Consider the following 22904-nt stretch of genomic DNA (forward strand, 5'->3'; position numbering starts at 1 on the left):
ATCTGGCAGCTTGCTACGAGTTTCCTGCCTCAGAGATGCAGGATGAAGCGGCTGCTCAGCATGGACGGACCCGCAGGAAGGGCGGGAATGTGTGCAGAGCGCCGGGAGGAGTGGCAAGTGCAGCAGGAGCGAGAAGATAAAGTGAAGAAGACGAAGAAGACCCGATCACTAACAGCACAGCAACCCATCCCGAATGTTCAGTTAATTCCTGAAACAAACGTCTGTGGGGGGTTTTCCATCTGTCTTTTTATGAAAGATTATTTTGTCCATAGAGCACTTGTATTTTGCACCCAAATGCGCGGAGTGAGATTTAAGGGGAGGGCGTGTGAAGAGAACAGTTCGAGACCTGCTGCTCCACTTCTGAAATGAAATACTATTTTTAAAAAGTCACATTGCAAGTAGATTCTCATTCGTATTCTTAATCTGTAAAGACAGACATTTAGAAAGCCTAAATGAAAAAAAAAAGTATTCCAAAGCATTATTTTAAAACTTCAAAATAATATGTTCAGATACTTTTCACATATAACCAAAGTGAAAAAAATTATATATATTATATATTATTATATAATATAATATTCATATTATATTATATTACGTTATATTACATTATATTACATTATATTATATTATACTATATTGTACTTATTTTTTTTTTTTTAAATAGGCTTCACACCCGGAGCGGAGCCTAACACGGGCTTGAACCCACAATCCCGAGATTAAGATCTGAGCTGAGGCGCGCCTGGGTGGCTCAGTCGGTTGAGTGTCTGACTTCGGCTCAGGTCAGGATCTCGCGTTTAATGACTTGAAGCCCCGCATCGGGCTCCGTGCTGACAGCTCAGAGCCTGGAGCCTGCTTCAGATTCTGTGTCTTCCCCCTCTCTCTGCCCTTCCCCTGCTTGTGCTCTTTCTCTCTCAAAAAATGAATAAATGTTAAAAAAAAAAAAATTTTTTTTAAAGATCTGAGCTGAGATCAAGAGTCAGGCACCACCCAGGTGCCCCAGTATATAAAAGTATTTCTGATAACGACACCATCCAGGAGCTCTTTAGCACATTCGGTTGAAGAACCAAATATTCCAATAATCGCTACATCAGCTTTCCCCAGGAAGCGGTTTGTTCATACCTCTTACACCATCGAGGTGGGGAAACTTCTGTTCTTAGCAGCTATGCCCATGGAAAAGGAGGCCAGCAAACAGTCTTCCATACTCTTCCGGTCCCCTCAAGCAGTGAGGCCTCTGCAGCTCTTTGCTTCCAGCTGGCTTTCCTGCATCTGCTGGCCAAGCCCCCAGGACACCAGAGCTTGCTGGCGTGGCCAAGGACTTCCACCAGGCTCTAACTGGACGTCCACAAATTTTTCCACGAAGGCGCCTCACACTGCCATCAAACTTGTATTTTATTTAATTTTTTTTTTTAATTTTTTTTTCAACGTTTATTTATTTTTGGGACAGAGAGAGACAGAGCATGAACGGGGGAGGGGCAGAGAGAGAGGGAGACACAGAATCAGAAACAGGCTCCAGGCTCTGAGCCATCAGCCCAGAGCCCGACGCGGGGCTCGAACTCACGGACCGCGAGATCGTGACCTGGCTGAAGTCGGACGCTTAACCGACTGCGCCACCCAGGCGCCCCCAAACTTGTATTTTAATATCCAGCAAGATAATCTCCTTTGTTCCTCTTTAGTAGGTCCAGAAATGTCATTTGTACACCTTCTGTTGGTCATCAGAGACCAAAGCTGTCCATCAGAGGGTGTAATAAGGGGCAGAAAGAGAGGCCCCAGAAGACTCTAGCGTGCAAGCCGCGGACCATGTCATCGCAAGGTGGCTGAGAGCATTTGCAGGACGGTGTGGGGGGGCCTGCTGGCTGAGAATGCAGCCTGACACGCTCCCACTCCCAGGCCGAGAGCATGCCATACCCTTGAAGCACGGAAGACACGGCAAGAGTGCCATGACGGATTATTCGCATGTGCACGCACCCACACTGGCGTGTGTACATATGTGTCTTCAACGGGAAATAAAATTTCTGAAACAAATACCATTTTAACAAGTCAGCACTGCACTAAGCCATGCTGCACGGGGTATTCATGTACAGGGAAAGACTGTGGTCACAAGTCATTTTCAGATGTCTACACAGAAAATAAGATGCACTAAGGCACATTTAAATGAAATAATTTCCATGATGCTTGCAAAATCAACCACGTTTTCAACTTGTGAACAGTATAAGCCACTCAAAAGAGATCACAGAGTGTAGACAGTTCTTGAGCTGTTAATTACATTTTAATGTCTGTGACAATTCTGTTTATGTATTGGACAGACTGTAACTCACAGTTAAGTACATAGTCACATAAATTACAAAGGAATTTATAAAGTAGCACACACAGGTCAGACCCACAAATGTAAATGTACTATTTATAACCTAGAAAGACGCTGGATAAACATCGCAGATTCAACACTTACATCTAGTTATCATTCCCTCCCCCAAACAAAAATGACAGTACGGTTTGCCTTTTCATTCATTTTGTTTGTTTGTTTGCTTCCCACAAGAACAGGAACAACAACGGCAACAAAATTTTGGATGCAAGAAACAGATGGACAATTAGGAACTAACTCAGCCAACACAGTTGATGAGGGAGAATCTTCGAAAGGCTCGGAAATCGGTGGTACCAGATACCTCTGGGCACAGAGTGGGTTGCTGGGGAGGTGGGGGTGGGGTGTCTCTCCCACTAAGCTCAGCATCTCCCTCAACCTGGCAGAAACCCAGAGATTCATTCCCAGAGGAGGGGAAACACAGCGGTTCTGCAGAACCACTGCTATAGGAGTGCTGTGGTTGATCAATATCTACTGAATACGGAGATACCTTCATACAACCCTACCAACTGCCCTCTTCCCATGGTCAATCTGAGGCCAGTCCAACAGGAAAACTCTAAATATATACGGAATAGGAGTGGGGGCGTCCTAAATTCCCCTCAACAGCCCACCCAGGTACCTCACCAGTAGATCTTATGGTCAGCAAGCCCTCCTATGGCATTTGGACAAGCAAGAATCATTGGTGGCTGAGGAAAGCCTTCAACAGGAAAACAGAGACCAAAATAAACCGGGAGGCTGGGGGGGGGGGGGGGCGGGGAGGGAGGCAAATTAGAAGGCAATGAAATGATGCAAAACACACTACAATCATTAACGTCTCCATAATATAAAAAATTATCGTGAAACAAGAATAGGATTCTATTAAAACAAAATAAAAAAGAACTAAGAAAAGGAAAAAAGAGGGAGGAGAAGCAGGGAAGAAGGAGGGCAGGGGTGGGGGAGGGGCTCGGAGAGGCCTAGAAAGAGCCTTGCAAATTAAAAATGCAATAGCACAAGGAATCCTTCCAGAACCGGGAATAAAAAGACATACAAAATAGTAGAAAGTCTGGTAAGTCCAGTATCAGGTGACAAAAGTCCTAGAATGAGAGAAGAGGGAAAATTAAGGAGTAAGGGAGATAAAAGAAGTAATTCAAGACATGACCCCAAGGCTGAAAGAGTACACAGGGCAGTGGGTAAAAAGGGATCTAGGTGAAACTGAAGGACACTGGGGAAAAGGAGGTGCTACATCGGTCAGGCAGTGCGGACAGGCAGCATCTAGAAAGGCCCCACGCAAAGAACCAGGAAGCAAGATGAACAGCTTCAGGTCTCCTAACGGCAACACCAGGGGCTAAATGACAGTCAAGCAACTGCTTCCAAATTCTAAAGGAAAATCATTTCCAAACCCCTATTCCCAGTCAAGCGGTAAGTCACGTATGAGGGTAAAATGAAGACATCTTCAGACATGCAAGATCTGAACATTTTACTTCCCCACAACATTCCTGAGAAAGCTACTGGAGGATGGGCTGCACCAAAAGAAGAAACACACAGAATCCAGGAAACCAGAGATGCAACACAGGAAGAGAGGTGGAAGGAAATTCCAAGATGAAAGTAAGTAAGGGGAGATCCCCGGAAGTGTGCACTTGACACAGAGGTAACCCAGGGAGGGCCCAGCCAGCCAGAGAACCCACCAGAGACGCCTCTACAAGATGAAACTGATAACGTACCTGTTGGAACTGAACATCTTACAACAAAAGGCGGGCGGTTGTAACTAATTAAAAATCCTAAGTGGAGTGAGTGGTAAGTACATGTAGAAAAGTAAGCAAAAACCAACTCTTAACTCAGAGAAAAACAAAGAGCTGAGCAGGAAAGGAGAAAAGTTTACTATATGGCTCATTTCTGAATAAGTTTCCCCAGTCTCAATAATGTCAATACACAGTGAGCAAACCAAAGTCACGAAAAAGCTACACAGGGAGAACGAGCGGGCATGAAGGATCCATGCTTATGACGAGGACAGAGTGAGACACTGAAGGCAGCAACACAAGTAAGCGTTATTGAAAAATATGGAGGCATCCTCGAAAAATCCACTAACTAAAAGAGTTCAAAGTGGTTGCCTCTGGGGAAGTGAAATGGGGGAAGGAGGGGGGGACTACTGTTTTTCTACAGTAGGTCTTGTAAAACCACGGTCTTCGTAAACCATTTACATCTGTAACCTTGATACAAATAAAAACTTTCTTAAAACTAGGCCAAAAGAAAAGATTAAAGACACCACTAGAAAAGTACAGTATCATAAGCCAAAAAAAAATTTTAAAGCCATACTTTATATATTACCATTACTTAGAATCGAGCTAAAAGCCCAAGGGAGGCATTGAGGGTATATTCACTGCTCAAAGCACACTTCTGAAAGACAAGATAACAATTTGTCAGAGAGCGTCCTCTCCTTATCTCCCTCAGAGGGTTGCAAGATTATTAATCTTCAGAACACAAAGAAGTGGAAAACTACAATTCCCAGTATACCCTGCAGCCCATTCAATTACTTTAAGTACATGAGGCTTTGCTATGAGGGAGAAGATTAATTTTAAGAAAATACAGAACTAGTTCTCACAAGCCATTTCTAGCTCACTGTGTTCTACAGACATAATTTTTCCATTCTCTACTTGAAGAAAAAAAGGGTAGAAGATAAATCATCTGTTAGGGGTTGCACGTTATTTTTTAGTTACTTTAGAGAACAATCTCAAGATGATGGCACTGAAAGTCTAGAAACACGGAATGTTCAAACCAGGAAGGGTCTCTTCCTTCTCCCTTCTGCAGGCCCCACGCACCCAATTTTGCAGATGAAGAACCGGAGGCTCAGAGAGGTGCCGTGCCCAACCAAAACGCCCAGGAGCCGTGTGCAGCATCACGGAGGTCACGACAGTTCACTTGTCATCCATTCAACAACTGAAAACACATTTTTGGCAATTACTATATGCACACAGAACTGTCCACACTATACGAATACAGAACTGGGGTGGGTATTCATTAACCTACATTCCATTTGCTGTTCACACTTTTGGTCAGTCACTTAGTATTTTAGTTGCTTCAGCTCCCCCATCTGTAAAATAAAGAAAACGACTACCCTGTATCTATCTCACAGGGAGGTTTAGGAGAACGGAGCAGATACGTTTCTTTAAGATTCTTAAAGGGAAAAAAGGATACAAAATACTCTCTCCAGTATCCTCTGATACACAACTAACTGCAACCAAGTCAAACTCAGTATTTCCAAACTCAAATCCATCATCAGTCATCACCATCACCCACAAAATTTGCCTCTCCTTTTGTATTCAGGCTCTTGGCTTGGAGCCAAACTCTTCTCTCCCGACCAAAGCGGGAATGTGGAGTCATCCGACACTCGTCCCCTAGCACCCTGCACCTTCTTACCCCAATACGATCAGCCTCTGTGCCTCCCGCCCGGTCTCCCTTCTACACAGATTTACAGCAACCTGTCTTGGCCCCTTCAGACTATAACAGAATTCTCATAAATCCAGTGGCTTATAAACAACAGAAATTTCTTTCTCACAGTTCTGGAGGCTGGAAAGTCCAAAATCAAGTCACCAGCAGATTCAGTGTCTGGTGCATAGGCAGCCACCTTCTCATGGTGTCGTCGCATGGTAGAAGGGGCCAGGGAGCTCTCTGGGCAGCTCTACAGAACACTAATCCCATTCTCGAGGGCTGTGTCCTCAGGACCACACCCCAAGACCCCTCCTCCTAATACCACCACACTGGGGTTTAGGATCCAACATATGAATTTTGTGGGGACACAAATATTCAGTCTCACCCCTTATTGTCCCTACCATACAAATCCACTGGGGTCCTACTTTACTCTGCTCGGAACAGGTTGTTCCCCATCTCCAGGTTCTCTCCATTTCTGTCCTTCTTCCTCATCAGGCAGTGGGCAGAAAATGATCTACCTAAAATGCTAATTTCAAGGTTCACCCCTCCTCCCCCCTTGAACTCGAAAGGCTCCATATTGCTTACAGGATCAAGTCAGGCCTCCCAGCTTGGCATTCGGAGTTCTCTGGGACCCAAGCCCATCTTCCAGTATCACCTCAAGTGAGCTACTTGCATGCAACAAGCAAGACTGCCTGGCCCCCCGACCCTGCCCCCTGGTGCTACCCTTTCCACCTGAGACACAAGGCCCACCTTTTGAGACACAAGGCCCACCTTTTAAGTGACGTATTCATCTTATGAAACTCAACTCATCATCTTGAACTAAGTCGTCCCCTCTTCACCTGCCTCCTCACAAGACCATAAACCTCCCGGGGTAAGGAAGTCGCTTAGTCAAAACTGAAACTGCTGGGCCCCAGCACCCAGGTGAGCACAGAGCAGGCATTCGACAACGCAGAAGCAACCAGGACCTCACGGGACAAGACGTGCAGACTCAACGAACAGTCTACATTCACCGCCTCCTTGCCTTTCTTCGTTCACTCCTCAAACCACTGTGATTTAGCTCTATCAAATCACAGCCAAAAAAACCAAAAAAATCTCTGGCCACTTCTTAATCCTTCTTTCTTCTTGACCGTTCCACGGCACTGGACGTCGCTGGCCATCTACACTCCTCTGTACCGGCCCCACCCCCATCTCTCTCACGGCACAACTCTCCGGTGTTCGTCCCATTGCTCTGCCTTCTTTACCAGGCTTGCTCACTATGTCCTGTTTTGCCATTCACCCCTTAAGTACCTGGGTAACAAGGTTCGTCCCTCCTCTTTTATTCTCCTTAGGCAATGCACATCCTTTCCTGGGGCTTCTACTATAAACCCACCATCGTGATTCTCAACCCCAGGTTACACAGGGTCAAGGACCCACCCAAGACAAAGTAAAATAAACCTGCTGGGGATGGGCTCACCATGTACACTTTATGTTAAAGTTTCCCAATGGATTCTGAAGAGATGCCAGGCCTAGAACCACTGAGCCACACAGCAACCCCAGAACGGAACCTCACATTTCTCTCTCAGCATCCACAACTCCCCTGACCCTCTTTCCACCTGCCCATTGACCACTTCGGCTTCCTGCAGGCTCCCACCATAAAACCAAAGTCACTACTTTCTCTCAGATCTGCTGCCCCTCCTGGATTCCTGCATCTCTGTAGCGACATCTCACCAGGTGCCCCAAGGCCCTCCCTTGCCTTGCCTGATACTGGTAACTAAGATCCGTGTATTCAACCTATTAAACACACCCTGGACCAAGCGCTACCCCTCCAGCTCTAGTAGGGTCGCACTTATCATTCCCCCTTCTTCCACCTTCCACATCTTCTGACTTATGGGTCTCCTTCTGACATACAGATCTCCTCATTCCTTCCCAGCTTAAAACTTCCCACAATAACAGAAAGTGCTGTTATTTATTTTAAATTGAGACAGGGAGCAAGAGAGAGAGTGCGCATGCAGCAGAGAGGGGCAGGGAGAGAGAATCTCAAGCAGGCTCCATGCTCAGTGTGGAGCCCGATGCGGGGCTGGATCCCACGACCCCAGGATCACGACCTGAGCCAAAATCAAGAGCTGAACGCTCAACAGGCTGAGACACCCAGGTGCCCCACAAAGAGCTCCTATTTAGATAGGGCGAAGTTCCAATTCCTTGGAACGGTACATAAGACCATTACCATTCACCATCTTTCTCTCCTCTTCCTTCCCAATCCAAACTTGTATCACCTTCTCCAACGTCTTTAGCCCTAGGAGAATCACACTGCTCTTCAACACAGCATATAAGTGTCGGATCATAAAACACCAGATATACTGTTTCCACTGTGGAGAGTGTGACCCACACAGGGGTGTCTGGGTGGCTCGGTCGGTGAAGCGTCCGACACTTGATTTCAGTTCAGGTCATGACCTCAAGGGTTCGGGAGTTCGAGCCCCACACGGGCTCCACGCTGACAGTGCGGACGGAGCCTGCTCGCGATTTTCTCTCTCTCCCCCCCCTCTGTTCCTCTCCTGCTCGTTCTCTCTATATATCAAATACATAAATAAACTTTAAAAAAAAAAAAAGAGTATGATACACTCGCGCGCACACAGACACACACTCCTATTATTCTCTCACTAAAAGTCAGTTTAAATGTGACCTACCTTCCTGTCAGGCCTACCCACTTCGGCCTCCATAAAATCCCTATATCCCCCCCTCGGCTCTTCTATATATAAACCTCTATCACACTCATGACCACACCATGTAAGATTATTGACACAGCTGCTCTCTGGCTCTCCATTTGTTCTCAGAGGCCTAGAACATACGTCTTTTTTCCAAAGCAAGTTTTTGTGACATTAGAGAAATTATAAAATGTGGCTGAACCACAGGCAAATACCCTGGCACAGACAGGGCGCTCCGACAGACAAGGCTTTTTTCTGAAGAGACAGATTATCACAGGCTAGGAAATACCAAAGAGAGAGAGAAAGAGAAAATATCTGCTTTCAGCCCACTGTTTTAATTATGAAGAGCAGAGAATGCTGTTCCTCAAAAAATCAATCACTGACAAGTTAACTAACCATCTTTTGTGGGAATTACTGAATACTCCATTAAATGGAAGTCAGAACCAGAATTTTTCCAACTGAAGACTGAAATTCTTTACTTCTCTTACAGTCATCCCCAAGTAAATAAAAGGGTAGAAACTATGGTCTTCAGCTTGGGATGGACGGTAGATAATAAACTTGCAGGAAAATCAAAATTTACAGCCGTGGACTACAGGAAGACTATCATTTTATCTTACTACCTTTTTATTGGCATAAGTCCCATTTTCTAATGGTCTTCTTGTTCCTATTAGAAATTATGGGCAGTTTACACTAACAGGCGTCCGTCATGTTTCATCTCCAAATCCTACTGTGGCTGTTCATTCCAATCAAAACCAAAATAGATCAATTTTTGAGATTAAAAAAGGAGGGACATTAAAAATATAAATTACACTTCCTTTCGGCCGGAACCACCATCTTCCAGTAATTCGCCAAAATGACCAACACAAAGGGAAAGAGGAGAGGTACTTGCTATATGTTCTCTGGGCCTTTTAGAAAACATGGAGTTGTTCCTTTGGCAACATACATGCGAATCTACAAGAAAGGTGATATTGTGGACATCAAGGGAATGGGCACTGTTCAAAAAGGAATGCCCCACAAATGTCACCGTGGCAAAACTGGAAGAGTCTACAGTGTTACCCATCATGCTATTGGCATTGTCGTAAACAAACAAGTGAAGGGCAAGATTCTTGCTAAGAGAACTAATGTACGTATTGAGCACATTAAGCACTCCAAGAGCTGAGATAGCTTCCTGAAGCGTGTGAAGGAAAGTGATCAGAAAAGAAGGAAGCCAAGGAGAAAGGTACTTGGGTTCAACCGAAGCGCCAGCCTGCCCCACCCAGAGAAGCACACTTTGTGAGAACCACTGGAAAGGAGCCTGAGCTGTTGGAACCCATTCCCTATGAATTCATGGCATGATAAATGTAAAAAAAATAAAAGACTTCAAGACTGTTAAAAAAAAAAAAAAAGACAGAAAAAAATATAAATTACACAAGCAATCCAAAATCCTTCCGATATGATCTATAATAAATTTTGAACATCAAATAAGATTATAAAGAAGTATGAAATCATTAAACCTATGCTATACCAACTTCAGAAAATGAAATTTGTGAATATAGCATTAAAAACTTGTAAAAAAGCAAATTCTGCATAAGAAAATGTATCCATAAGTATGAGTGTTTTTATTCATTCATCTCACTTATGCCATAGACGTGGCTAGAGACTTAATGAGCAGGAAGGTTAAATGCTGAATGCTTTCACGGTTTATCAGATTCTCAAATTTGCAGCAGTACTGTGCCCCAGCTCTTAAAATTAAACAATCTCTCCCTATGCCCCCCCTTTAAAAATTAGGATAAGACCAAATGGCTGAAACCAGTCCTGCTGTATGCAGTTATGTAACTAGACAAGAAGGGTGTGAAAGTTTGAATGAAAATATTCGAAGTGACAGCTTTCCACCTTAGTCTTGCCGTGCCCTCTCCAAACTGCAGGGAGCAGATGGTAATTTTCAAGCACATTTAGACCAGGCTTGGAAGGACAACTCAGTGATAAAGAAGTAACTGCAAAGGGGAAGGGGGGCGGGGGGGGGAACCCACATGTTTTGCAACCTACAGTTTTTAATCTAGAAAAGCTTTAGAATCGGTTCACACAAACGGAAAAGCTGCCATACGCACAGTTCCATATAAAAAATGCTGGTGTATAAATTACAAAATAAATTTTTAACAGTTTCCTTTTCACATTTGCACTATAGTGTGCCAGTAAATACTGGAATGTTTAAGGTGGGGGGGGGCACCCGAAAGTCAAATCTAAATATTATATAAGTCACTAAACAAGGCATACTCACTCTTCCCTGCTCTCAGTCTCATCATGGCCAAAAACCAAGGCAATGGGTGACAATGCCATTGGCATCAATACCAGTACTGCTCTCCAGCATGATGGCACATCAGGTTTAAGGCCAAAAGTTTAAAGGATAACAGAAAAGAAATAAATTACACATTTTTTATTCATTTTCATTACAAATGCAAGACTGACTCCTGTACTGGTTAAGGGACAGAAAGCTCTCTGCCTCTTCTTCTCTTCAAACCACACTAAGAAAGAAAATGAAAGCAGTTCCAGAACAGGTGACCAGCACCTTTGTTAGGGCCCCTCTCCCAACTCTAGCTCCACCTTGAATTTCCAGTTCAAAGAGAAAGTTCAGGAAAAAAGCCCTCCTTCGCACGACAGCCTAGGGAGGCAAACAAGTAACAACGCTCGTGAGCAGGAGGGCCTGGCGGAACCCCCACACCAGAAGTTTGGACCCAGGCCAAGGCCACACCAGGGCCTCTGCTTCTACCCACTGGGCCACCTGTCCTTTAATTTCAAGTGGCTTATGCCTGGCATTTAAGCTTCCCAGGAGTTACATACTGCCTCTACATGGGGAGGAGACTAGGGTTCTAAACACTCCTGAAATCGTGGGGGATGGAAAGAGAGCAGCTGGGTTTGTGGTCAGAAAACCCAGGTTCAGCTTTTGACACTTCGGAACTGTATAACCTTGGGAATGTTACTTAACCTATACCTCAACCTCCTCATCTGGAAAACAGGAATACCCCCGGCACTATGCAGCAGGCCTGTGACGAGGTTCAAGTGAGATTACAGATGTAAAAGCCCTTAGCAAATGGCACTAATCTTACTAAGGCGACCTTCTAGTTGTTCTCATACTTCAAGCAAGCCCAGGGCAGGAAACAGAAGTTTCCCTCTATCACAGTGGCCCTCCGCAGGACTCCCACAGATTCAACCATTGGCTTTTCTGGGCCATTACAACTTTGGAGTAAATTAGAAGTTAGAGACCCCAAATTTCTATCTCTTGGCTATTCAGTTTAGATAACTGCATCAATCATTTTTTCTAATGCCCCCCCAAGTTTCTTCCCCTTACATTTTATGCTACAGTTTCAACAAAATATGACTGACACATTTTATGAAGCAAACCAATGAGTTTTTTTTAAGCAATAGGGGTCCCTAGATCTAAGCATTTTAAAAGCTGACATCATTTGCTTGACATCATGAGAATATACACATATACACACACCTACAATGCAATAAATGGGCTATATATATGGCTATAAGAAAGCCAACCAGGAGCATCGTCTTAAGAACAGGACCCAACGTGTAATGCTGGGGAGATGGCTTGACAAACCGGCCAAGAGTCTGACGCAGCACTAATTGAATTCAATTCCACCTTATTCACTGCGAGTACTGGGCAATGTTACTTAATCTCTCTGTGCCTTAGTTTCATCATCTGTATATAATGAGATAGCAGTATATACCTCAAGGAACCGCTGTGAGGTTGAATGAGTTAATATATGCAAAATACTAAAACAGGCATGTGGCACACAGTGGGGTGTTGTGTTTATACCGTCATTTAGTGCGTCCTGAAAAGTGTAGATCATATGATCATCATATACACATATATGATGTGTTCTACACATTCACATAGCTGAATGTACTTGTGTAAGCATACACACATCTTTCCATGTGGAATCTGCAATAAATTCATTTAGGTTAACAATAAGCAACATAAGCTGAGTGTTTGCTCTGTGCCGGGCACTGTTCTAGGAGGTCAATACATATGAACACGATTAATCCTCATAATAAGCCAGCAAAGAGACTAAGCTCCAGAAAGACCCCAGACCCACTATCTTACTCACTATCTATAATCAGTCTACATGGCCACAGTTACAATCACAATACATGAACACAGATTATATAACCAAATTTTTTCCCTATAAATCTGGTAAGAAAACCATTGTAGTCTTTATTTTCATATTATTTTCACAAATTGTCTTGTTTATAAAAATATCATAGCATCTCTAAGGATCCAAGAGAGAGTAGCCAGCTGGTTCCTATATTCCAAAGCCAACTGCTCAGATATAAATCAATGGATTATATATTCCCATTTCCAACTGTCGGATTTCAAACAGATAAATACACTCATGCACACTCACATATCAGATTTAGGGCTCCATTTGAAAGGATAGACTCTTTTGATGAACTTAAGGTTTCATGGTTTTAACCAATACTCATATAGCTAACTTAGTGCTTGACTTGATTATTAACACTTCACCTTAACAGGAATTATAAAATGACTATTTTACAACTTTTATCAGAAACACTGCCTACAATAGGTGATATTTTGTCAAAACAGAGAACTAAAAATAAAAATAACCATACAGTTTAACCAAGCGACTACTCATTGGTGAAATAAATACCAGTTAAACCAGGGCAACACGTGAAACGCACAAAAGAAACAGGTCTGTGTACTGTTTACCGTAATCACACGCTTCTATTTTAACATACGTGTTCCACAAATGAAACAGCTTGTATTCTACAGAATGGAAACCTGTATGCACTTGTATATAGCAATATTTTTGTAGCCGAAGTTCACTCGCAATGTCAATTCAGGCTTAAATTCCCAGCTTTTGAAAATGAAAGAGCAATTTGCTTATTAACTTTTTAAAGTGCCATCCACACTTCCTGAAAGCTTACTGCTAATTCTGAATAATAATTTAGGTATTATTCTTTCCAAAACTAGATATTATTCTTTAATCACCCTGACCCATGTTCATTTATCCCTCCATGTTAAAGTGAGCTGACCCTGAAAATGTTATCATAGCTTGGATTTTACCTTTCACACATGTTCCATTCCATAGGAGAAGCACCTATCCCACTCCCAACAGCCCTGAGCTAGTAGTTTATCAATAAAAGCCTTGTCAAATGGCACATGACAAAAAAAGTGTCTAGTATGAAAGAAACAAAAGCCAATGTTACCACCAAACACATTTTGCTAATTTATTCTGATGATCCTGTTTTTGTTTTAATTATTTGTGGTAATTATGGCAGTTAATGTGCTGTAACATTTTCGCAAAAGAAATGAACTCTCAATATCATAAAACCTTCCCAAATCTTTCACTGTTTCATCTGCGTCCAACACACTCAAACACAACAACTAGATGACATGGTGTTAGTTGACTTCCAGAGTCTTAACCAATTCTACCTTAACGGGATCATTTGGAGGGTGGAGAGGGGAGTTGAGTTCTCAATCATTTACATCAGTAAGATCCAAAGCACAGGGAATAGAACAGTCTAGATTTCCTCAGTCCTGAAACAATTCTGTCAATTCTGAGATCTACCCACACCGTCTGCCTTGGGTCTGAAGAGGCTACTTAATAAGCCTGAAAAAATGAACCACTCAAAACTTCAGCAGGGTCTGCTACTCCCATCATCCCTAACCCCTGCCTCCCACCGCCCCCCCCCCCAACAAAGTGTCTCTAAACTGCCTCAGGTATGGGTGGTAAGGATTTCCACAGAAAATCCACAAATAAAAATTAACACTCACTCAAGCCCAAAGAAAATAGCCATTTCAAGTTCATTCTAGCTCATCATGGCAATTGTGTTCAATTGTTAACGAAAGAAAAGAAAGGAGAGAAAGGAAAGGAAAGGAAAGGAAAGGAAAGGAAAGGAAAGGAAAGGAAAGGAAAGGAAAGGAAAGGAAAGGAAAAGGAAAGGAAAGGAAAAGAAAAGAAAAGAAAAAAGAAAGGAAAAGAAAAGAAAAGAAAAGAAAAGGAAAGGAAAAGAAAAAAGAAAGGAAAAGAAAAGAAAAGAAAAGAGAAAAGAGAAAAGAAAAGAAAAGAAAAGAAAAGAAAAGAAAAGAAAAGAAAAGAAAAGAAAACTGGGAAAGGGGGTACTAGTTAGCTAACTAGCTCTGGTTCACAAAGTAAACTGCTAATGCCATAATTCACAACTCGCTGAAGAACCGTATGTTTTGTGAAAACATTCATAATAACATTTTCACACACACACACACACACACACAAATGTGTGTGTGTGGGGGGGGGGGTGGTTTCCAGTGAGTTCTACTGGTAAATTCTTTACAACTATCACCTCATTTAACCCTCAAAAAACCTATGGAGGCAGGCAATAATAAATATCAAACTCATCTCACAGAAGGAGGAACCATCTCTCAGGTCAAGACTGAGCTTGAGAGCTCAAAAGCAAACAAGAAGTGCCTGTGTCATGAGGCTGACACGAGATAAGACAAGAGCAACTGTCCCAGCAAGTCGAAAGAAACCAGACCTTTGTCCTACCACAAAATGCCTCCGTGGAAGAAGAAAGCAGCAGGTTTCCAACAGGCTCCAGCTGCACCCTATCCCAACCCACAGGGTGACCTGAAGGTAAAACCAAGGCCTCCTTGGAAAGGAACAGCGGGCCCCAAAATGACCAACTTTGGGATCCACCATTAGGACTCATTATCATGCCCTGAGTGGAAAGAAAAGTCATCCTTAGGACGATGTTGGGACTCTGAAAAAAGCGTCAAGACCGTCTTAAAGAATATATCAAAGTATTTCAAATCACTCTCATATAGACTTTGATCTAGTCTCACAACACATTAGGATACAGGCTGACTGAAGGGCTATAATTCCAATGTGTTAGGATCTAAACCTGGAATTCTGAAGTTCTAATCTCTAATCCAGTCCTCGAGCTCTAGAAGATTATAAAGTACCACCCTATGCCATGGTCCTGCTTACTCCATCAGTCAAACAGACTGCCTATGTGCAAATGATGCATACAGCACATCCCTCAAAGTAACAGTAAACGTTTCTAGGCATTACCCCTCCTATCGGCATTGTAACAAGATCCTCCTGCATCTTACAGCAAGCTCAGAAAGGCATAAGGAACGTTTCAGTTTTCAAGCCTAAATCTGTTTGGTAACCCTCTCTTCCTCTGTTCTCCCAATTATGTGGGGGAGGAGGAAACAGGGAGTATAAAAACTAAACTATAAATGAAAAGCGAGAATCTAGTCTCCAGGAAAGTCTTGTCTCTGGGAACACTAATGATTATATCTGAAAGCTCTAAAACACAGTAAAGCATGGCTCACAGGCAGAGGAAAATATAAGTCATTAGCTATTAATAGAGCCAGAGAGTCAATTGTTATAATTAAATCACAGTTTAACCTTCTGCGTAATTCTGATTTAGTCTTGACATGTTTCCTTGTGGTCAGTTTTGGAAAAACAACTGCTAATGGTACGATGTTTGGTTCAGAGAGAAAAAAATGACATCCTTCTAGCTAGAAAAGAACCATAGGCTTAGGGGTCTAATTTTAATAAAAACATTGTATCAATGAAGTCCAATCACTGGCTCCTAAGTTTTTTAAGTGAAGAGAGACTTAAACACAGAAACAAACTAAATGTGAGGTGCCTGGGTGGCTCAGTTGGTTAAGCATCTGACTTTGGCACAGCTCATGATCTCGCGGTTTGTGGGTTTGAGCCCCGCGTCGGGCTCTGTGCCGACAGCTCGGAGCCTGGATCCTGCTTCGGATTCTGGGTCTCCCTCTCTCTCTGCCACTCCACCACTTGCGTGCTCACTCGCTTGCTCTCTCTCTCTCTCTCTCTCTCAAATATAAATCAACATTAAAAAAAAAAGAAACAAACTAAATTTATGAAGGCTACTGCAAACTGAACAAATGAAACATTCTCTCTCAAAGTCCCCCCATGCTAATGCTGAGATAAAGAGTAGAAACAGAACTTCCTCCAATTTGGAAGAAAATATGTAAATAGCAAGTATTTACACAACTGGAAGTGTCTCTTTTCTAGACTAACCCAACTTAAATGCAACAATTCAAGGTAACAACGCCTCTGTAATACCTAGAGAAGAAGCATTTCCTGCCAATCTGGCTAAAGTCATTTAGCTAACTACATTTAAGCCTCAGATTTTCTGAAAAGACAAATCAGCTCTGAACATGTGCTGGGCTTTTTCATTATTTCAGTATTCTACATGAAGGACTCAATCGATAAATATTCAAATAAATTAACTGGGTAAGAAGTTTACTGCACTTAGTCATGCGAATGAAGTAGTAATTTCAACTAACAATCTTTGCAAAATTCCATGTTACATTGTACAGGTCCAATTCAAACCCACTCCTGACACCCTACAGCTATAAATTATCTCTGGAGCCTGAAAGGGAAAGACAGGCCAGGTCGGAAATAGCATAACAGTTGGACAGTTCCAGCTTACAGAAAGCAAACCCTGCAATAACCTAGACCCACAGCCTTCAGAAGTCTAATCCACTGTCGCAAAGAGAGAAAAAAATCCTTTCCAAAGAACACTCTTCTTTAAAAAATACACTCTTTATTTTTACTTCTTAAGTATACAATTAAATATGGGAACGTCAAAAGCAAACCAGAAAACAGAAGCTGCAAAATAACAAGGAACGAGCCGAACCCTTAATGGTCGGATGGTGTTTGGAGAACAAAGAGGGTGTATGTTTCCTCTTCAAAGTCAGAAGTTCTGGGTCCCCATGCCAGGCTTCTGAAGACCGAGGAACAGTCCCTGCTGCTGGAGGGGGCTCTGGTATACACAGAGAAGCCAAGTATCTGATTCTTTCCGTATGTAATAGGAACACTCAAGGAACCAGAGCTCATGCATTGCAACATGGTAATAATAACATACCCACACAGAATGTGTGCTAAACAGTGCCCTGGGCTGTTAATAAAAATTTGTTAAACGTGTATGCAAAGTTCTAGAGATTCATACAAAACCCTGTTAGCCAGTTTTTAATATCTGGGTAGAAGGATTATGGAGGGGTTTTTATGTCTATACTTGTTACATTATCTGGATACTTTACAGAAAACACCAATCACTTCTCCTGTCAGGAAAAAAAAAAAAATTAAGCCGATTTTCCTTTTTTCCATTTTTTAATTCAATGTGGCTTTAAAGAAGGGATAAGTTTAGCATCTTCAACCAGGTCAGTGGCGTTCTTTCAAATATGCCCTCTGAGCCCCAGACCACTCACAAAAAAAAAAAAAAAAAAAACACCAAACAAACAAAAAATAAAACGGAACAAAACAAAAAAACCACAGAACAGTTGTAATGACCACAGCAGAACCAGTTACTGGACAGACACGTGCCTTAAATGAATAACAGTGAGTATGCAATTCTTTCTACTTGGGGCGCCTGGGTGGCTCAGTTGGTTAAACATCTGACTTTTGATCTTGGCTCAGGTCATGATCTCACAGTTCAGGGGACCAAGCTCCACGCTGGACTCTGTGCTGAAAAGTGTGGAGCCTGCTTGGGATTCTCTCTCCCTGCCTCTCTCTCTCTCTCTCTCTCTCTCTCTCTCTCTCTCTCAAAGACATAAACTTAAAAAACGAACAGTTTTTACTCAGCAGAAATTCTGAAATATTAGGTATAGCTTTAATTTTCAGGAAGAAAAAAATACTTTAAGTTCTGGTTAGATATGTATTTGCGGAACTGTACTAATTACAACGAGAAGCTACTCTGTGATTATTAAAAATGACTAGACTTTACGTTTAGGGTGAGGGATTGTTAACAGTTCTTCCGTTCACCCTACTCTACCTCACATGATTTTGCACACTTGCAGGCACTTAGGGCTTAGAATGCCAATCAAATCCCCAACTACCTAGGGTCAGAAACTCAGTCATACTTTGTGGAGCCCTTTACACAGAATAGTGTTCACCAGATTACTGACCAATGGGCACTGTCCACTTTCTAGACTTTAATTTAGCTATTGTTGGACTACAACATCAAAAAGAACTCAAAAGCAAAGAACAAACTCAAAGAAGTTTCCTAACATTATAGGGTACAGTACAGATCACCATACGGAAGGAACTAATGTTCACACTAAACAGACCATATTTCTCCATTTATTAATCAGCTATTATAAAATACAAGCAAAAGTTTTAAATTTTAAAACCTATTTCAGGTAAAGCTTTTCAACTGCAGATTAGAAACCAAATGAGAAAGTCAAATGACGAAAACATCCATTGCCAAACAAAAACAAATCCTGAAAGATTCTCCCCCTACCCCTCCAAACTGCAGTTTACCTAGAGTCTTATATTTGCTAATACAGTAAAAGGATACTTTTTAAAAAGCAGAAAACCAGGCTAAGTTGAGTTCTGGGGTTTTGAATGTCTTCCTCCTGTTACAGGAAAATAAACCCTGACCCTCTGACCCTCCCCTTTCACTTCTAGGAAATTTATCTTGAAGAAATACTTTCACAAGGATTCACGGTAAGAGAGCACTCTTTGCAACATCATATGTCACAGTAAAATACTGGCATCAGCCCAAATATCCCTCAGTCGGAAATCTGGTTAAATAAATGACGATATAGCCACACAAAGGAATACGGTGCGACATTCTCTAGATAGGGACAGCGCAAACACAAAAGAACGCATCTGAGATACATTAAGTGCGGAAAGCAGGTTAAAGGAGAATATGTGTAACATTATACCGTTTTAAAACTTTATTTAGAAGTACATACAAAAGACTTACTATCTCTGAAGAGAGATTTCAGAGAATTTTTAGCCTTTTATAATTTCTGCATTAAGCATTTCCAGAAAGTGTTTAATCTCTGACAAGTAGTACTTTATGATGGGGGGCGGGGTGGAGAGACAATAGAACTTATTCCCCTCCTTCCCCCCAAAATGTGACGTTCAGCAGTTTCCTGGAAACACAGCAGAAACACTTGTAGTTGTGTGCACCTAATTTATTAAAAAACACCACGTGCGACAAGATTTGGAAGCGGTCCCTGCTCGTTCAGCCTCCTAACCCCCTTGAAGTTACAAATATAAAAGACATTAAAAACGGGATTGTTTCTATGGATTTCCTGGCCTACAAACTAAGGAATCCACAATATGAATTTACAAAAGCCACTTACGTGTTAGAGACAGTTCCTCCGAGAGAAAACTATGCACGCGGTTTCTCTTGAGAATTCCGTCCTTAGTAAGAATGCTAGGGTCCGGGATCACCCGAGCTGCCACGATAACAATACGGAAGTTCATACTGGCCAGCAACAGAGGGTCTCCAATCTAACCATAAACTTCTCCAGCACCCCCAAGACTTCCCAGCACTGTGTCCCCACCTTCTCTATTTTCAGAAAAAGTGAGGCTTCGAAGTGGGAGGGTGGTAGTTACGCACAGTGCGGCATGTAGACTGGCACATAGACTGGCACAGGTCCTTCCTTGCACACCATCTTTGATGCACGTAGGTAAAACGTTCTCTCCCGGGGATCGGCAGCCCTGTGTTGAGGAGCTGTGTGCTAGAACTGGTCCAGCACCACCTGCTCAAAGACAGCCGTGCAAGGATACTTCGAGTTGTGACACTTTGGCCAGAAACAGCCACAGGAGTGTCACAAAAAGGACAGCAGTGACGTTTCAGCAAACCCGGTGTCAAAAAGGTGCCCTCGTGCATTTTTAATTCGCCAGAGAAAGCCAGCAATTGTCCTTCAATCATCAGTGTCAGGGCCAATGACACGGCTTCCCTGCCTTCCTCGGGGTCCACAGGAACTGTTACAATTGGCTTACCATCTACACGCTCCTTAAAGGCTTTAACAAAACAAAACAAAACGGAACACCTCCCCTCCCTAACCCACACAGACATTTGTCTTTTTCTTCTCTTTCCCCTTCCATCAAGTAATAAGAGAGGAAGGAAAAAATTAATGTGACTGTCTGCTCCTCAGGTCAGAAAAACATACAAAGACAGTTAAGAGTTCACACAAAGCAGTGTTTAAATTTTGACTCTTCGGAACTGCGTATATGCAGAAGCTTCTATAAGTTAACATTCTGCTATTTAATATTTTTAAGTCTTCGCACAAGATCACACATTATAACTGACTGAAGGGTATGACCTGAAAATTGTTTTTTTTTATTTTTTTATTTTATTTTTTTTAATGTTTGTTTATTTTTGAGTGAGTGAGAGAAAGAGAGAGAGAGAGAGAGAGAGTGCGATCAGGAGAGGGGCAGAGAGCGAGGGAGACACAGAATCTGAAGCAGGCTCCAGGCCCCAAGCTGTCAGCCCAGAGCCGGACACGGGGCTCAAACTCACGGACCGTGAGATCATGACCTGAACCGAAGTCCACAGCCCAACCAACTGAGCCACTCAGGTGCCCCTGAAAATTATTTTTAATGAAAATTCTATAACGTTATTCCTCAATTCACCAAATTCCTTACCAGTGTTTAATAATAAAACAAAGCAATGTGTCAATGACATTTATTACTTTAACCCTACAGGGTTTTTTTCAAAGTTTATTTATTTTTGAGAGAGACAGAGAGAGAGAGAGAGAGAGAGAGAGAGAATGAGTAGGGGAGGGGCAGAGAGAGAGGGAGACACAGAATCCAAACAAAGCAGGCTCCAGGCTCAGCGCTGTCAGCACACAGCCCGAGGTGGGGCTCGAACCCACAAACCTCGAGATCATGACCCGAGCTGAAGTCAGACGCTTAACTGACTGAGCCATCCAGACTCCCCAACCCTACGGTTTTAGAGTACGAAACAGTATCCAGGAAAGACAATAGAGAGAAAAGGAGATAAAAATTATTTTCTAGGTACTGTTCGGGAAGAACTATAAAAACAAATGAAACCTTCAGAAGAAGCTACGCAACAATTTGAATAAAAAATAGCACGCATAACCCCAAGGAAATTCCGGACATAATTTAGGAAAAATGCCACTGGACACAGAAGACCAGAAATGAAGACTCAATGTCCCAAATTTGTTGACATTTAATAAACATGTTTCTCTAGGAAGCTGGTGCTCAATTAATTAGTTAAAGTATATGTGCTCAGGCAGTGAAGTTTCTCCCTAGCAGATGGTACAACAGGCTTTAAAAATAACGGGAAAATGTATTTCAAGTTATCTCCTTAGTTGGTTTAACAAACACGTTACCCAAAGATATCAGAGAGGCGGTTGGCATCAGATTACTCTTCTATTTGGTCTATGAGGACAGAGCTAAGACACGATGGGGGCAGGGCCTCCCAAGCCAGAGAAGACCCTACCCCCCCCACCCCACCCCGGGCCACTCCTGCACCTCCCCCTGGTGCTAAGCTCCATTCCCAGGCCAGACGAGGCTATAAAAATCCTGGCCTCTGGCCAGCTGGCAAGACCACACACCGGGTATTTTTAACTGAAGGGGGCTTGAGGAGGAGGAGGCCAACACCAGGGCACCAGAATGCCCAGGGAAGAAAAACAACCTCTGGCCAGGATGGTGGACTACACGTGAGATCCCTTCCTGAGGTATCTTAATTACCAATCGGTGTTTTAATGGTGATGGAGACATAAAAACGGTAACATTTGTGGACGCTGATAGAAGCGGGCAGATACTTGATAGCGAGAGCGCAGGATCGCTTTCAAAGACCATATGTATCACGACATAAACAGCAATGTGAGCACAAAACACTGGCCAAATAAATTGGACTCTTACTTTTTATTCCTGACACATAAGACTTACACACTTGACTTTTGTTATAATTACTCCAACAGTTTGCTGTTGTTGCTCTTAGCTTCACACTGGTCTTGGCACTGGGCCACACACACAGATACCAGGAAGCTATTCCCTCAGTTAACACTCCAATACAGCAAGATCGCAGCTGAACGCTTAAGTGCTTGAGGGTCGCACTACTACGCTTAATGTCATTTTCTGGGTAGCGAAATATTAATAGAAAGCACTTTTAGTTTCACCCCTTGTTAAAAATTACACATAACACAGACATGAGAGTAAAGTCTCCTGCCTTAAATGAACGCCATTTCCACTTTCTAGGAGTACTGAAGGTTCTCCAAAGTCTTTGTCATGATTCTTATGATCAGTTTTGAAAAGGGAATCGTCAGGACATTTGACAGGACAGGTGGAGGCAGGCAGGTGGGGCTTCGGGCGCCGCTGCTTCTCTGTTGGACTTACCGTTGCACTTGCCGTTAGACTTGCCCTTGGACTTTCCGGATCCTGAGGATACAATTTTTCTAAACCCAGGTCTACGGTCAGAAATTTTTCTGACTAAACATAACCTTAAAGTGTTTTACTTAATTTGTCCCTTTTTACCCCCTAAATTAAGCAAAGGGCAACCAGAAAAATGTTACCTACTTGTAGACTTGCTTTAATAATTTTATTACAGAATGTATCCACTACATTCGGTGTGTCCTTAAAATGTAAAACACCAGAATCATCTTGACCTAAGTGTCATTAAAATGTCTGCTCTCAGGGGCGCCTGGGTGGCTCAGTCGGTTAAGCGTC

General features: G+C 42.7%; 1 protein-coding gene and 1 pseudogene across 9 annotated transcripts in view; one reads left to right on the forward strand and one right to left on the reverse strand.

The window, feature by feature from the left end:
• ARID1B (AT-rich interaction domain 1B) overlaps nucleotides 1-22904 on the reverse strand; it is a 450798-nt gene that overhangs the window by 353201 nt on the left and 74693 nt on the right. The gene's annotated exons all lie outside the window — the stretch shown is intronic.
• On the forward strand, nucleotides 9275-9793 carry LOC124528522 (60S ribosomal protein L21-like; annotated as a pseudogene).

The sequence above is a fragment of the Lynx rufus genome, unplaced genomic scaffold (assembly GCF_022079265.1).
Source record: "Lynx rufus isolate CCGP_SWC_20201006 ecotype Redwood Valley unplaced genomic scaffold, mLynRuf1.p SCAF_6, whole genome shotgun sequence".
Lineage (NCBI taxonomy): Eukaryota > Metazoa > Chordata > Mammalia > Carnivora > Felidae > Lynx > Lynx rufus.